The 14,450-nt window shown below is 42.0% G+C and overlaps 1 protein-coding gene across 16 annotated transcripts in view; it reads left to right on the top strand.

The window, feature by feature from the left end:
- ENOX1 (ecto-NOX disulfide-thiol exchanger 1) overlaps positions 1-14,450 on the top strand; it is a 521,099-nt gene that overhangs the window by 235,420 nt on the left and 271,229 nt on the right. Inside the window, exon 4 of one of the 16 annotated variants that reach the window (XM_039485217.1) lies at positions 2,402-2,464. The exons of 14 other annotated variants lie outside the window; for them this stretch is intronic. The gene's annotated coding sequence lies outside the window, so the exon portion shown is untranslated. Of the gene's footprint in view, positions 1-2,401; positions 2,465-4,454; positions 4,476-14,450 lie in introns of those variants that run through there. One more of the 16 variants, XM_039485214.1, reaches the window with a different exon arrangement.

The following is a 14,450-nucleotide window of genomic DNA, read 5'->3' on the forward strand; positions in this document are numbered from 1 at the left end:
ATTCCAATCTAAATTGCTGTATTTCTATCCACTAGTTACATATTTATAACTATTCAGTTTTATTAACTTTGAGCCACAGAATTAACTGCTTTTGTGTTGTTGTTTTTTTAACAATGTTGTTGTTGGGCTGGAATAAGTCTGAGTTTTAGTTCACAGAATAAGAGATGGTGCAGAACCATGTGTCAGCCTACAATAGTTTAGCGCCTGACTGACTTTTAAGCCAAAGCCTGTGGCAGATGGTGCATGCTGCAGCAAGAGCCTCTGGGATGAATTCAGAATGTGTGTGCTGCCATCCTTTCAGTGGGTGCTCCTCCACCTGCTATTTATCACTGGCTACTCCATCAGCTCTTGTGACAGGTGCAAAGGGAATGGTTGGGCTATGGCCCCACACACTTATTCTAACCCTTTCCAATAGCTAGTGCTTGCATGCCCCATTTGGATTATGCCCGCTTCCTGCGTATGGCCAAGTTGGGAGACAGATTCCTTTCACCTCCTCTCCCCTCTTTCTTCACTACCAAACAGCGAGGAATACTCCTAGCAGTATACCCATTGTGTATAACGTTAGCATGGAGTGGAATTTGTTTACTGTCTTTAGCAATTTGTCATATCAAGACTTAAGTATAGCAGTTCGTAATGTACTGCACTTTCGTGTCCATTAACAGAATTTCTGTTACTTTGTAGTGTTAGTCTTCAGGCACTTGCTATGCCTTTGAGCAAATACTTGATAAAAGCACAACTGGTATTACAGTCACTGTGCTTTCTCCTGTAATAAAATCTCAGTGCTCTTGGTTGGGTTCATCTGGAGTTTTAGAGGCCAAGTCTGGAAGGAGGTTATTAAACTTGCTAACAGTTGCTGCTGGTGATAGGTTTCCCACTGAAATGGACATGGAGTGATACAGACCACTGGTCTGATACCTCCCAAAGCACTAGAAAGAGGAGAGAGTAAGAATCAGTGAATCGGCACAATACAGACTGTGAACTTGTTATTCTGAAGATACAAAATGCCCTAAACTATGTTGCCTGTTTTTAGATTTTGCAACTTTTATTTCCCTCCCATTTTTTTGTAATCTCAGGGATTCTTTGTCATGCCAGTTGATGTCATCTGCAACCATATTGATCCTAAATTTTTATCTATCTTGATATTGGGTCCTATCTGAACAGTCCTACTGCAAGAGCTGCAGCCATATATACTTTTTTATTATTAAAAAGACAAAAAGATCCTTGCTACATTTAGAAGTAGCAAAGCCATGCATTGTGCTAGGGAACAATTTGTTTGTATTTGTGTGTTTATGGTGTACTGAAAAGCAGGTAAAATGCTCCCATCATGGCAAGGAAATGGAAAAATTTCTAGGCACTCAGAGATGGGAGGGATATATAAATTTCCTAGAGAAACAGATAATGTATCTCATAGACCTTACAAGTGGCACCGCTATCAACGTAGATCAGTTTTTAGCCATAACAGCCGTGTCAAAAACCCTTTAATGATACCAACACTAAACAAATCCACACAGAGAGCTTAAAATTACATTTTTCCAGACTGTGTCAGAGACAATATTTTCTTCCCAAGACCTTTCCCACTGTAATGTGATCTCATTTTCCTCTCCTTTCTTAATTAAGCCTTTCCAAACTCTCTGCTTCAAGAGTTTGACTTTTCTTTAATGATTTGGAGCAGAATACTGGATTTCATACCACCCATTCTTCAAACACAAGTTCTCTACTCTGGTCCAGAAGAGGATTAGTTTAACTCATATTAGCACTGTGCTTGGAAAATATTCAGTTGGGAAGAGAAAGGGAAATTATGCAATTTCTTTTCCATTTGATGTATGAACCAGAATTCATTTGGTCAACCTCTGTGTGATGCAGAGAAATTTCAGTTGAATTAGAACATCAGAAGTTTGCCTTACCACAGCATCTTCGGGAAAAAATGATACATTTATAAAAGTGCTGCTCAGACCTCTCAGCTGGAGATGGTACAGAATGTACCTCACATTAGATCTAAATTTAATCTAACTATAGTCAACTAAAATCAGATGCAGCATAAGTCATATAAGTGGGACATAAATAATCAGGACAGACAGCCACTTTACTGGAGCAATCTTTAAGGAAACAGTTTTTTTCTATTAACTTGTACGATTACTCTGTTGCTCCAAAGGGATGATCACAACTGATCAGACCATTTTGTTGGGATATTTCTTGTCTGAATTACTATGTCAAATTTAATAAGAGGTGTTTAGTATTATGAGAAAGGGTCATCATTTGCTTGTGGCTCTTATTGTCTGCCTGTCTCATTCAATGACAACTAGGAAAAGTCTAGTATATACTGGATTTTTTATGTTCATTTCAGCATTCTAATATTTCAGATCAGTATATTGCAAGTTAATCATCTTTATGCATTTTTAAGGTACATATAAAACATTACCATGATTCAGCTGAAGGAAATGATTGCAGAGCTGGTATAAGAACCGTAAGTAACATTAGAATACATGTCATTTAAATGAGATCCCTTAAATGGGACAAAACTGTATTTCAGAGCATCCCTATTAAGCACCGTCAACTGTACTTAATTTCTGCATCATTTGGGACACATACTATAGGGTAGTATTTATTCTTCAAAATTCCCTGTGGTTTAAATGAATGTCATGTAGTGTGCATCGCTCTTGGTAAATTATCTGACTCTGACCCCACAGCATGGGGAGACGCCCAGCATGGGAAATTTACTCCAGAAAGGACGGCTTCGTAGCACTGTTGAATGGGACGGGGGAGCAGTGTACAAACCCCACAGATCACTAGTTCCATGGCTAGGATTGCCTCTCTTCCACACTGTTCCCTATCTAATGGCATGAGAGGAGCATTTTCAACTCCTTTATGAATTTCTGATTGGATTTCCCCCAAGTCCCCAGGGAACATGATATGGTGAGTGGCTGCTGCCCAGCCCAAACTCCAACACACTCCTGTCTCAGAGAGCTCCAACTCTGTGGTATGCACACAGAGCAGTTTTGAAGGTTACTAGAGAGTGGGGCGAATGAATGCTGTTGAACTAGCATATCTCGCTTTCATATTCCCAAGCCCAGTTGCATCCAATTTTGATTCTTTCTGCCAGTACAAGTGGAGGGAAGAATCAATTGAGATGTCTTTACTTTGGAGTGTGGATTATTGCACTCATCTTGGGTTGTGGACCACCTACAGATATGAGATCCAGAAACATACAGATTATGACAAAAAGGGAAGGCAGGTAGCTCAAGAAAAGTTATTGATTTTTTTACCTATGTTCCATTTTGGAAACACATTACCAAATGCCAATGTGAAAATTAAAGTTATCTTGGCCAGCTCTAATTACATAAACTGATCTATATCTAACAATAGCCGTCTTCCTACCCCAAATTATTACCGACACTAGTCTATAGTATTGATTACATGATGTATAATTATGCTTTGTTTTTAAATAGTGGCTGCATCAAGAAAATATTTAAAGCAATTATATATTGTACATGTTAATTTACTCTTTGGCTTTGGGTGCACTAGATGAAAGATGCAGAGCTCTCTCTGGCCCTCTCCTCCTTTCCAGTATTTTTTAATGTATTTTGCAGTTACTTGTTGATGTGCATTTTTGAACTTGTATATACTCTTGGCAAAGCTATGAAGTTTAAGTGCCAGTCTGTGCAGTTTACCAGAGGAGAAAGGAAATAAGGTGCAAGGACATTCTCTGCCTCCAATAGGTTATTTGCTATGTGGCAGAGCTAGATATTGCATTTTTCAGGACAGATTTTCTCCTAATGTCTTGTCACTTAAACATACGAAAAATCTAGAGACCACATTCCAAAGTGCTGAAATTTTGCTTGGTCGCTAAAGATTCAATCCTTGAAAGTGGTGAACATCTTTTGAGAGGTGCTGAATGCCCACAGCTCTCATTAAGAAGACTCTCGGGAGGTGTTGAACACTTCACAGGATTGGGCACACAAATAGGTCCACTCTTGCTTAACATCTATTTCTGTGTTATGCAGAAAACATGCCCCTTGAGTTGTGTAATCCTCAGACAAGGGGGAATAAATATGCATTTGTAAGTATAGTACAAAATATTAGAATTTAGCCCTTAATGTAGCTAAGTGGCAGACTTATTTCATCTGAAGGACACAAAGCTCACATAAATACCCATTATTTTCTCTAATTCTGGAGAAACAAAGCAACAATAATATTGTAGCACTTCACCATCAACAATCTCTCTTGTTCTGTAAAATGTAACAAAGAGGGCGTATATTTTCTCTATATGGTAACAAAAATCTTTTTATTCCCAAATGAAACCCTGAGAAGGTCACATTGGAAACTTGACTCACAGGCTCTGTAATTCAAATGTGAGCTAAGTTTAAAAAATGATGTGTCTGCAGGTTGCCAAGTACCATTAAAGTCTACAGTGTTCATTTGGATTCAAGTCGAATAGAAGAGGACCCAGTGGGGAACTGTACTTTCCTGAGCCGTGTGTATGGATTTTTTCCTACATACCTTTCCAGTAAATATTACTACAGCAGAATTCTAATTTCCCATGAATTCTCTGTTTAGGCTTAAATAGTATGTAAAAATCTGATTTCACGGGTTGGTTCTGACACAAGTAGTTAATTCTCCAGTTTATCAATTACCATTAGAGAACTGTATTAACACATGTTTTTATGACTGATATGCTTGAAGCTTTCTAATGAATATAACTTGTAATAATGAAAGTCAGCTTATTAACGGAACCCAAAACCTCTATTATACGATAAGGAATTAAAAAGAAAATATTTTAGATTTCAGTCTCAGAAAGACGACTCTGGTTTTGCTGTTTAGATCCATGGTGACTTCAACCTCCTTCCATCAGACATATAGATTGACCACTGAACAAAAGTCAATCTTCTCTCTGGTTCCATTCTGTTGTTCTTCTAGGGATGATTTTTCCTTCAAGTAGTGTCCCTATGGGTGCTCCACTGTAGGTGTGTCTGCATCCCTGCACTGCTGATCAGAGAACTTCAGTAGCAAGGTCCATTAGGCCCGCACATGCACTGTCTCTCCTCATGCTGTGCCACAAGGCTAGGATAATCCTCCTCAGTTCCTTTCAACCCTCCCTGGCTAGAGATGGAGCCATTAGCTGTCTATGAAGACTAATTGTTCTCCTGTTTGCATTAACACTTAGATAGTTTCCCCAGTTCTAGTTATAGTTTTAGTTGTTAACTCTTTTTTCCGGTCTTAAAATTTTTTTAAAATCCCACAGATCTTTATTTTCTTCCCACCTTTTCTCCTCACCGGGGGCCCTTCCCCTCAGCAGGGTATGCCCGGCTCCCCAGGTTTCAAGAAGTGCCGCACCTGCAATGAGGCAATCCCTGTCCAGGGTGCATCCACTGCCCTGGCGAGGGCCACATCCCACAAAAATATACCCTCTGCCAGCAGCTTCGGCCGAGATCCTGCAAGGACAGAGATCACCGCCAAAAAATTATCTTCACGGAGGCAGCTCTCCGACCTCAACCTCCCAGAAGACGTGAGTCTTCCCCAAAGCCTTCAGCTTCTATGGGCAGTGGTTAAAGAAGCTGGATGGGGACTCCTTTCACAAGTCTAAAAGGAGAGTGAGAAGTCCCTTCAGTGAGCCTAGAGGTAGCTGCAAGCGATCATCTCGCTTGGTATCCTTGGCATCGAGACCAGTTCAGCACCTGTGCCTCAGGGTGACCATCTGTATCCGGTATCACTGACAGGCTCACAGCCCCTTTGGGCATAGGCACTGAATCTTTGGTACCAAGAGACAAGAGCAAACACCCTAGGAAGATGCTCTTGGTACGCAAGTTGACCTTGGTACTGCCAGTGGTGGCAGCCCGCCCAGCACCGGAGAGACCAGTGCAGACCGCCACCACCACTAGGATGCTGAGTACCAGCAGAGTTCCACCAGACCAGAGACTTCTCCATGATAGATGCACCATGAGAGATCCACCCTGCTTCTCATGGGTGGTGGATATCATAGGCTGGGGGGGGCTGTGCCTCCTCAAACAGCTAGGCATGGCCTTGCTCACGCTCCACCCCCAGGCCCCTTCCTGCCAATTCCCCGTCCCTGTGCTGTGGCCCTGGCTAGGATTCTGGCTGCAGCTGCGCCACCCACCCTCCTGGCGCTCTGGGGCTGGGGAGGCTGTGGCCACGCCCCCCGCCCCCTGGTACTCCAGGGCTGGAGAGGATGGGGCTGCACCACCCACCCTTCCCAGCAATCTGGGGCTGGAGGCGCTAGCCTGGGGTGGGGACTGGCGGCCGTGGTAGGGGAGCTCTGGGCTCCGGTGGGGGTGAGAGCAGAATGGGCAGGGTCTTGGGCGGAAGGGGCAGGGCTGAGGGCTAGCCTGCCCCTGCCAGTGGTTCCTGCCCCACCCATGCTGCTTCTCAGCATAGACATTGCAGCACTGAGACTTTACTGGCCACAGGGCATATCCCACAATCATGCCAGGCCCCTCCACTGTCTAGCATGGGGTTGGACAGTAAGCCAGAGGAGGTGGTCTCACAGTGGTCCACAATCCACCCTCCTGCTCTCTACTCTGGAGTTCTTGTCAATGACACTGGGGTAGAGAAGACTGAGGAGGGTTAGCCCGTGCGCGCTGACTACCCTTGTGGTGCAGCACAAGGAGAGACAGCACTTGTGCGAGCCTAACAGACACTGCTACTGAAGTTCTCCGACGCAGACACACCTCCAGTGGAGCACCCATAGGGACACACCTCTCGAAGAACCACTGTTACCGCACAAGGTGAGCAAACTCTGCTGTCTCTTATATCAGTGTAAATATATAGTAAATGGACTGAGACTACTGTAAAAACCAGTGTGAGAGGAGAATTTAGTGTTATTCTTCACTCAGCCTCTGCACAGTTCAATTGCTCCAAATAGACCAAAATTGGTTTATTACTTAGTAATGGCTCAGGTCTACGTTTTTCTGAGCATGCCCTTCGAGGACATTTCTGGGACCAGGACTGGTACTGGCAGAGTTATGCCTTTGCTACAGGCCAAAATTTCTGAGTTCAAAGAAATAGAACGTGAGGGTTTGATCTTGAAAGGTTCTTAGTACCCACAACTTCTTTTGACGTCAGTGGGAGTTGTGGGTGCTCAACACCTCTCAGGCTGTGGTCCCTGCTGCTCTTTGTAGGTTCATCCTCAGTCCTGTAGCCTTTTTATAGCCACCCATTTCTGAACAGCCTGCAAGAAAATCGATAGCACGGAGAGGCAGATCCAAGTCATAATGACTGACATCAGCCGTACGGTGGGAAAACATTGTGCTTAGATAGCAATGGTGAGACCTGGGTTCTCTCTGAATGCAATGACACTACCCTGATAAAGAGTCTTTTGCCTGATGCCACATTTCTGAACATATTGGTGTTCAGAGCATGAATAAAGCTATACTCTAATGTGTTTTACACTTAGAAAGCAAAGAAAATGTGCCAAGTGTTAAAACTAATAACAGCTGCAGAATGTAGGATTCATGTTGCTAAGCATGACTTAAAGTGCAGTTCTCCTCTGAAAAGTGGCTGTTAATATGGCACCATCTTACTCAATGGATCTAATCCTTGTGTGTATTCAGAGGCCTATCTTCTAATGCTACTGACAAAAATAAGGGTTTTTTCACTGCCTTTTATTTCTGATATCACTGTAGAACCAATACAGCTAAGAGTGTGGATTCTGTTCCTTCTCACATGTCAATAAAATTGTTATCCAAGTTCCATTTAGAAAGCCAGATTCTACTTCAGTGGTGTGTGCTGAGGCATTTGAGTTGCACAGATATAACGGAGGCTGTGTCTGTATTTTGAGCTATGAATGTGATTCCCCTGCTTGTGTGCACATACTTGCACTAGCTTGATGGGAGCTAGTGCGAATATAAATAGTGATATAGCTGCGGTCGCACAGGTAGCAGCACCAGAGCAATGGCTTAGCTGTGCTTAGTACAAATCTGCCTGTAGCCGGTGGCTAAGCCATGCCTCTGCTGCGGCTACCCATGCTACCATGGCTACACTGATATTTATGCTCATGCTAGCTCGATGAGATCTAGCATGAATATGTGTACACGAGCAGGGGAATCTCACACTTGCCTTGTACTGTAGCTGTAGCAGAAGAGAGACTAGAGGGCAATGAGATTCTGTAGGCTTAGCTGAAGACAACAGAATCACACTGTTAGAACCCAGGACATAATTTAGCCTATAACATCTTCGTTACTGGTGATGTTGTCTGAGAGGAAAGAACACAGGTTGAATTGCAGAGTGCAGGTTGAGTTTTCACAGCTGGTAATTAGAAAAGCCATATTTTGACTTGCAAACTTGAGCAGATTGATCCTGAAAGCTGGAGTCCCAATAACTTTGATCTGAGGGAGGAAGGATGATCTAGTGGGTAAGGCACTGGACTGCGATTCTAGCTTTGGGTTCAGTTCCCAGCTTTGCTATAGAGTTTCTGTGTGACCTTGGGAAAGTCACTTTAACTTTCTGTGCTTCAGCTTCCCATCTCTAAAAAGTGAATTACTGCTTCCTTTCTCCTCTATTTTTACTTTATCTAAACTGTATGGTATTTGGTGCAAGGACTGAATCTACATAGTTTGTACAGCACCTCGCACAATGGTATCCTGATCTCAGCTCAGGCCTCTAGGCACCACTGTAATACGAATAATAATAATGTGGAGCTGCATTTTCAGAGCCTTTTTACTGTATAAAACTACTCTTCAATATGTGTATGACAGAAGTCAATAACGTTACTAGAGGACATGGCACTCATACAATGAATACATTTGAAAACCTGGGTGAACAATGCATTGGAAGTAATCATAAAGTTAAGCATCATCTATGAAATTTTTGTTTTCTCATTGCCATTGACTAGTTGAGAGGATGGCAGGAGACAAAGGAGAGGGAGATGGGCCTTGACATCTCAGGCAAGTAATGTAGTGTGAGCTATGTGGCTTCATCTTTGTTAGATGGAAAAGTGAGGAAAATGCTTTTGGTGTTTCCCCATCTCTGTTGCAAGGAAATAATCTGGAAGAGTCACACAAACTGTGGTATTTAGTATAATTTATTATTTATTTTATTGTTGCTATGAATAAACTCATCAAACAATAGCACAGCATACACCTTGCTTGCTGTTAGTTCTGCTGTGGAACCAGAATGTCTGACTTTTTAAATCCCATCTTCACCTTTTTTCAATTGCTATTGTAGGAGGGTTTTACTTCCTTCACTGTTGCAGTTCATTGATTAGAGATTCATTAGCAAACCACATGAAAAATGTGATGGTTTCTAGTTATAGTCATTTCCATGTGTTTTTGGAAACACCCTTTAGCCCAAAGAATTTTAGCTCAAAAGCAGAGCAGCAGTGAAGCAGTGGCAGAGCACGTAAATGAGTATTAGTGTAGCTAAGTGCACGTGGGTCCTTTCCCCAGATAAATAAAAAACAACACTGTACTCTATCTTCAAGGGTCAGAAAAATATTCACTTGTATGTGCTTGTAGCAATGTCATTGTCCATGTGCCTACTGATATACTGATAGGCATACTATTAGAATTGGGAAAAATACTTAAACTTGTCTGCTTTCACATTTTATTTCATTCAACTATTTTCACCCAATGAAGGATAGAAATCTAGACCATATAATCAGATCATACATGCAATTCCCACTTCCTCCATTTGTAGCAGTCTCCAAGGATGACGGAAGATCCAACCTTTCCTCTTATGAATGTCTTTTATGTAGATGAAACTGTGTTTTCATAGTCATAGATTAGCACAACGAGGCCTTATGATACTCAGTATGATTTATTTTGCTTCCAGAGGAGGAGCACTTTTAAGATTTATGAAGCATTTCATCTTTTATTACTAAAGTTCTTACATAGTCTTGTTGACTCATTTCTAGATAAGACATTGACTGTGGTTGGATTAGAACTTCAACATCCACAAGTTGTAACATTTTAAAATAAATATGCCAATATATCAAACACTTATTTTATAAAATACTATTTCAAGTGCATCCATGTGTCATGGAGAAGGTAAAAGCAGGTTCAACATCAGTAAAGGATCTAATATTTATATCAAAAGAGAAGTAATGATAGCAAACTGAAGAAAGCTTTGTTATAAAATGACCACTGGACTCCAAAGCCCAGCTTTTTAAAGGTATTTAGGCATTGCTATGCTTAGTATTGCAATGCCTAACTGATTTAGGAGCCTAAAATCTCATTTTCAAAAGGGATTGGGGATTTAGTAGCCTAAAACCTATCAACTGTCAATGGGATTTTAATTCCTAAGTGCCTAAATCCCTTTTGAAAATGAAATGTAGGTTCCTAAATCAGTTAGATGTTACTACACTGATTACCGCAATGCCTTAATAACTTTAAAAATCTGGGCCTGATTCCTCTGGAGAAGGAAGGCTCATGATCTTGTTATGGTGATGGAGCATAGCATATGGTGATGGTGATGGTGCACAGCATCCCATTCATCTTGCTCTGCTGAACAGGGAGCAAGGCATTGAAAGTCATTCGTAAAATACAGGATATTGCACAGACATGGTGGATGAGGTAATATCTTTCATTGGACCACTGTCTCTTGGTGAGAGAGACACACTTTCGAGCCACACAGAGCTCCTCTGGGAAACATACTCCCAGCGTCACAGCAAAATGCAAGGTGGAACACATTGTTTAGCATAAGTAGTTAGCACGTATTGTAAGGAACCATTTAAGGTAGAGTGGTCTGTTAAAACCTCTGCAGGCGCAGGACAAAAAGAGGGAGTTAGTAGGTTACAGATTGTTGCAATAAGCCATAAATCCAGTGTCTCTCTTCAGTCCATTAATACGGTATGTCCACACAGCAAAGAAAAACCTATGGCTGGCCTTTGCCAGCCAACTTAAGCTGCAGAGCTGTTTCATTCCTGTGTAGACTTCTTGGCTTGGGATGAAGCCCTAGCTCTAGGCTCCTTTGGGGTGGGAGGGACCCAGAGTAAGGTTGCCAACTTTCTGATTGCAGAAAACCAAACACCCTTGCCTCCCTACCCCTTCTCCAAGGCCCCCCCGCTCACTCCATCCCCCCTTCCTCCATCGCTCGCTCATCCCTACCCTAGCTCACTCGCTCATTTTCACTGGGCTGGGGCGGGGGGGGGTTGAGGTGCGGGAGGGAGTGAGAAGTGCAGGCGCCGGTCTGCGCTTACCTCAGGCGACTCCCAGAAGTGGTGACAGGTCCCTCCGGCTCCTAGGCAGAGGCATGGCCAGGCGGCTCTGTGTGCCGCCCTCACCTGCAGGCGCTACCCCCACAGCTCCCATTGGTCAGGAACCATGGCCAATGGGAGCTGCAGAGCTGCCATTCAGGGAGAGGGCAGCGCATAGATCCCGTGGCTGCCCCTGCGCCTAGGAGCTGGACATGCTGGCTGCTTCCAGGAACCATGTGGGTCCCAGAGTTCAGTCTCCAGCCTGAGCTCAGAAGTTTACACAGCAATGAAACAGCTCTGCAGCCTGAGCCCTGCAAGCCTGAGTTGGCTGGCACAAGCCAATTGCGTGTTTTCTTTGCTGTGTAAACATACCCTTAGTGTCTAGCAGAGTTATGAATTTAATCTCCCAGGCTCTTCTTTTGAAAGTGTTGTGTAGGGTTTTCTTTGAGGACGAGGACTGATAGGTCAGATATACAGTGATCGCTTTGTGAAAACTATTCACCCACAGGTGATAGGGTATTTTTGTCTGTTATCATTTTCCTGTGTGAGTTCAGTTGAGAGCATAGTGATTGTGTGGTGTCACTGAATGCAACATATTTTACAAAAACTTGTAGACTAGCTCCAATTCGTTAGACATCTTTAATTCCTAGTCTGGGCAATGGCTTTCAGTGCCAGGGGAACTAGAAAATGATACCAAAATAAAATCCCCATCAGTTGCCCAGGTACCCATTAAATGTACCCATTCTGTGGGTGAGTCAGACACATTTTTTTAACTATCCTCTGTGATATCTATTTGCAGGGTTCGTGCAGGGTGAAAGGCAGGAAATCCAGGCAGGCATGGTTATGTAGAAATCAAAGTAAAGTTTCCTTTCATTTTTCCATTGTTCAGTATTTTATATGTCAAATTTTAAAGCTCACTAAAAAGTAAAAGAATGCATTAGTGCTTCCAAGAAAAGCTGTTTTATATGTTTGGCGCAAAGTGACCTGCCTGCTAGCAGAGAGGCCAACAACTGAATAAAGAAGAGAGATAGACAGCTTCCCTTTCAGAAAGGATAAATTGGCATTCTCTGGATTTTATGAAAGTTTGTGTCCTCAAGACCTCAGTAGAATGGTGTTCTGCATTACAATAGTTGGATCTGAAGAAAAGAAAGAAAGATAATTTTTTTTTCATTTTACTTCAGGACATTAAAATATCCAACTGAGCTGTTTTTCTGGATAACTTAATTGCCATTTAGGAGTCAAAATAGAGTGTCCTGTATTTTTTTAAATTATTTTTACAGTTGAAATTTAAAAGCACCTCAAGATTACATGAGTGTTCTTACATATGAGAGAGTATTGTGGATGAGAAATCAAGTCCTCAGGACTCAGGAAATTGTAAAAGTCAAGGGCTTCACTACATTAATTTGCTTAGTTTGCACATCCTGTGCATAGATAAAATAAACAGTAAAACATTAAAATTTACATTTATTAAGAAAAAAAGAGAAACGGAAAATAGTACGTGTGTTCAATGCAGCTGAGTATTAAGAACTATTACTTTGGAATTTCCTGAGGATTCTGTGCTTGACTTTTTGTCCTTAACATTGAATTAATATTGGGTTTCTTCTTTTAACTTTTTTTTTAATAAAGAAAAGGGAAAAAAAAACTATAAATGCTTTAAAGATGCCTCAGTGGTGCTAAAGCACTTTAGGAGCACCTCAGTGTAACCAAACACCTCAGCACTGCTAAATCACTGTAACAATGCATTCTTATCTGTGTATCTGTCTAAATATGTAGTCTTAGAGGCCTTATCTGTGCATGTCCAATGTTCTAGATCTGTCTAAGATAAGGGCAACAGAAAAAAAAAGGAATAGGAAATGTTAAAGAGTTTGAAAATGCTAAATACACTGTGACAAATGTACCCCAGTGTAATCTCATTTCATTAGTTGAGTTATTGGGACTTTTGACTTTAGAAATACTAAACCTAGTGTCTTATTGTTATTTATTACAGTAGTGCCTAGAAGCCCCAGTTGAGATCATGACATATGATGCTAGGCTCCATACAAACACATAGTAATAGACAGTCCCTGCCCTAAATAACTAACCATCTAAATAGACAAGACAGACAAAAGATGGAACAAAGTAAATACTATTCCCACTTTGCAGAATGGAAATTGAGACGCCGAGCGCTTAAGGCCAAAATTGTCAAAAGTAACTAATTTTGGATGTCCAACTTGAGACTTCGTGTCTAATTTTTCAGAGTACTTAGTATTTTTGTGTCACTTTGTATGATCAAAGCACAGCTCTCATTGACTTCAGCTGCAGCTGTGATTGTTCAGTTGGACGCCCAGAAAAGGAGGAACATGCAGTGGCCACTTGTACAAAATTTGTTTTATGGTTTTTGCCCAGCATCTCAAAGAAACTCTATGTTAGAGGCAGCGATAGAATCAAGTTCTCCAGGGTGGAATTCAACAGCCTTAACCACGAGCCCATTCCTTCTCTTCCTACAATCCCCTGCCTCATTGAGACAGACAACAGCCTCTTTAACAGCATAACTCAGATCCATTCAGTAAGCACAATCCATCCTGTGCACTGAATGAAGCAGTTGTCCTGTGGGGGAGGGGGGAATATCTTGGGATTATGTAATTAATGACTGTATCATAATACATATGCACAAGAGGGTCTAATTAAGGTTACCTTAATTCCAGCATTTCGTAATTATTGAGAGCTTGACTTTGCAACCTTCATGTTCTTTTAATGTAGTTTTTTAAGATGTAATTTCCTAGGTCTAAAAAACTGACTGAAAGAAAAAAAAATCTGCCATGTGGAATCATATTGGACCTCCCCACAGGTTAATAGTAGCTCTGACACACAGATCCAGAGCACAGACCTCTACCATTTGAATTAATGGAATAACTAGCGATAGTAGTAGGCGGTTGGTCCTCTGTGTTGGCCAGGCACTAGATAAGATACACATTTTGCCAGAGAGTTTCACAGATGTTTGCTAGCAACAGAGGAATGTTATCACTCAGGAATCCTGGGTTCGGCTCCAGATTCTGGAGGGGAGTGTTCTCTAGTAGTTACAGACCCTTCTGCCTCTCTCTCCTGCAACCTACTACCTTCTTCCCCTATCCCCTAGCATGTCCCTCCCCAGCCTGTCTCATTCATCCCCTATTCACCCTGCTCCTTCTCTTCTCCCTCGTTTGGCTCTCAAGTGAGGATGCGTCCTCCTTTTTTTCCTGCACAGGGGTCACTGAAAGCACAGAACAGACAGTCTCCATGCTCTTAGATCGGGTGCTCAGCACCACATCAGCTAGAAGGAGCAATT

Source organism: Mauremys reevesii, linkage group 1 (genome assembly GCF_016161935.1).
Source record: "Mauremys reevesii isolate NIE-2019 linkage group 1, ASM1616193v1, whole genome shotgun sequence".
NCBI lineage: Eukaryota > Metazoa > Chordata > Testudines > Geoemydidae > Mauremys > Mauremys reevesii.